Source organism: Pundamilia nyererei, unplaced genomic scaffold (assembly GCF_000239375.1).
Source record: "Pundamilia nyererei isolate P.nyererei 1_Seehausen unplaced genomic scaffold, PunNye1.0 scaffold00122, whole genome shotgun sequence".
NCBI classification, from domain to species: Eukaryota; Metazoa; Chordata; class Actinopteri; order Cichliformes; family Cichlidae; genus Pundamilia; species Pundamilia nyererei.
Window position 1 is genome coordinate 441,039 of NW_005187523.1, and position 3,348 is coordinate 444,386.

A 3,348-nucleotide genomic window follows, 5' to 3' on the forward strand; every position below is an offset into this window, starting at 1 on the left:
GTTTAATTTATTTGTTTTATTTATTTTTATTTTATTTTTATCAGCGAGGTGTTACTACGAAATTGTGTTCTATTGTATTTTTATCTGTATTTACTGTACAGCACTTTGGTCAGCCTTGGTTGTTTTTAAATGTGCTCTATAAATAAACTTGACTTGACTTGACTTGACTGTCAGCCCAGGTTGCTTCTGTTCAATGTGCTAATTTAGCATTAGCATCAGCCTCATATAGCGTTTATCATCCTTACTGTCACTGTTAGCAGAGTCAGCGCCTTAACGTTTACACCTGAAACTACCTGAAAGGCTCAACCCTGTGGTGAAAGGGTATATTACAATAGATGGACTATATATTTTGTGGCAGTTCTAAATGCTGTCTCTCATTATACAAATATAATCTCTAGGATTAAGCCATGAAACACCAGCTTGCACTTGCCAGATTATTCAGATGGAGTGAGCTGTGGAATGCATCAAGAATAGTTGATAGATGATTTGGAGCATGTTTAAAACTGTGTATCTAATATATATGCATATTTGTGTTGTTCCTAATAATCACCATAATAACGCTGGTCCACGATCAACACTGTAACGTTGTGACGTCATAGCGTTGGAATTTGTAGGAAACCTTTGTTGATATAAAAGTCTCTTCTGGAACAAATAATGAGACTTTCAGGTGTTTTCTTTATTAATCTATGAGCTATAACTAATATATTATAATCCTGGGTTTCATGTTAGCCAAATTTAGGTTACTCCAGCTGGTTTTCTTGTGATGTTTTAAGAGCATTAGCTAACTTCCTGGCTAATGCTAACAGATGACATCAGCTCCAGTGTTGATTCTGGACAAACACTCTGGTGATGCCACAGGAACAAAGTCGACACGGGGATCAGATGGCGTGATTGAAACCCTCTATATGTTTAACCACAAATCTGAAACAGCTCTCAGCTGTGATATACTGCGACCAGCATGCAGGGGAACAAACTGCAGTGCAACAGATGAGATATTTGTGCTTTTCTCCTGGCTGGTGAGGATCACTCGCTGCTGCTTTTGCAACACGCTGCCTGCTCTGTCTTGTCAGTGTCGACGTTACCACGTATGAATTTGTTCTTTTCACTGTGCGAGAAAATAAATGTGTGGCACTGAGGACGTGTGAATAGTGCCAACTGTGTGAGCTCTGTTTCAGTTTGCAAGAAACTCCACACCTATGTTTTACTGCAGAAAGGACCTACATACCCAGCTAGTATATATGTCACTTCACCAACAGCTCAAGATAAATTTTAAAGCTTCAAACACTTTGATGTACTTCCTTTCTTTCACTTTATCTGTTCTGATCAGAGTAAACACCCACTAAACCAAGCCCTCAACACAATAGATTTGATGCTCCTCATTTCCTCCTGTCACTCATCTCCTTCAATTTATCTCTCAACATTCTCATCTTCCTGTCCAGCTCACGTGATGCATGATGGCAAACACACACACCCAAAACTAAGCTCTAAAGGCCACGCAGTGTGGTAAGGAGGCAAAGTTCACAGTGTGAGGGAGTGGCATGCTGTGTAAGGGCCACGGGAACACATACACACAGTTTCACAACAGGTGGGATCACGCTGTTCGCCCACACACACATTCTTTTCGTTCCACAGCCAGGTAAACATCTTGGTCCAGAGAGGAGAAGCACAAAGACGTAACACACGTCAGGTTGAACCATGAAATGCATTTTCATCCTGGTGTTTAATGAACTGGAGACATGATTACAAGAAGCGTATCGTACAAAGACGCTCAAACACACACGGACCTTTTAGCCAGGGGTGCGTCATTCCAGTGCCGTTTGCTGATTTGAAGCCCAAAAGGCGTCTGCAGCATGCATTTGCCTCCAGCAGAGCCTGCAGAAAGAGAGAGAGACCACACGGTTACATAAGAAGTCGCTGTGAAACAGCATCTTTGTAGTGATCAGCAGTCAGTCAGCCTCGCTGAAAACGATGCACACGTTACATAAACGCCATTCAACATAAATAAACACAGACAGGGCAAGAACTGAAGCCATGAATTACACATAATGCAATCAGATTAAGAGAATCATATATCGGCTTCTCTCTTCAGATGGGATTTTCATGACACAGCTCTCCTCTGCATCTCGACAGAATCACCAGCTCGGACCTTTAACCTCCTCCCTGCTGCTTGGTCGTATATGCATTAAAGCACATGATGCAAATTGTTTAGGATGGGGACGTGGAAGATGGAAATGTGATGAGATGAAGCATGACTCATCGGAGTGTAACGTGTGGGACCTTTGGACAGGCTTAATAAAGATTTAGCTTAAGCTAGCAGGTGAAGAGCAAAGAGCGACTTCCACTGAGAACACGTGTGAAGCTTAAGTCAGCAGTAAGTGTGGCTCCAGGAAACACGACGGCGGCTGCTACACAGAGTCCAGAATCGATGAAATCACACGAGCCCAGCTTTGCAAAAATGTTGTAATCTTTAACACGTGTTAGCATGATGTATAAACCTACAAATACAAAACAAAGTTTAAGAAATATTCATTAGGTTAGCTAACCGTTCAATGGTTAGCTAGCAAGTGTTGTAAACCGGCAACCATGGCAATCTGATAGCAACTGAAGCAACTGCAATGAAGATTTGGTGCAAACAAAGCCCTCTTTGCAGGCAGTTTCACGCAGGGGCAGCAACAAGTCATCACCTACTTGGGGAATACATATTTTTCCTTAGCGACTGGAGATTGCCAGGGGTCACCAACTCGTCTCTAGGCCCATGTGACTGAAGCCTTAGTTTATCCAGAGGTCGAGGGAGCGTGCAAGGCTGTAAGACTGTAACGTCATTACAATGTTTCACTTTCTGCACAACTGAATTTTTAATTTCAAATGAAAGATGAAATCCTGTGACCAACAGCTGACACTTGAGCTGCTGACTGCTGGTTTCCCACACCAAGGGGACAAACCTGCAGAGTGTGATGGACTGAGGGAGAAGGCACACGGCCCTGGTTGCAGAGCAGCACAGAGGTAGCATTGTTCTCGTTGCCCTTGGACTCACAGACATTTATCCCCAGGGTTTGACAGAGAGGAATATCAGCCATGCACGAGAGTGAAATGTAGAGCAGCCCGCTGGCTCAGGGACGTGCCGCAGCTTCAGTGACTTTTGAGCATTAATGTAATGCAGTGTTAACATGAGCACAGCCAGGAGGGCATAGTCAGCATATCACTGGCTGGAGGGAGACGTCAATCACCACCAGTGCTAAATAAGGCAATGCTATGACAATCCTCCTTTTCCTCCCAGCCCTCTCGGAGCTGTGGTTAGGTGTGTGTGTGTGTGTGTGTGTGTGTGTGTGTGTGTGTGTGTGTGTGTGT

General features: G+C 43.5%; 1 long non-coding RNA gene across 1 annotated transcript in view; it reads right to left on the bottom strand.

Annotated features, from left to right (window-relative positions):
* LOC102192518 (uncharacterized) overlaps positions 1 to 3,348 on the bottom strand; it is a 57,929-nt gene that overhangs the window by 27,624 nt on the left and 26,957 nt on the right. Inside the window, exon 2 of the long non-coding RNA XR_311983.1 lies at positions 1,785 to 1,872. This is a non-coding gene — a long non-coding RNA (uncharacterized LOC102192518). The remainder of the gene's footprint in view (positions 1 to 1,784; positions 1,873 to 3,348) is intronic.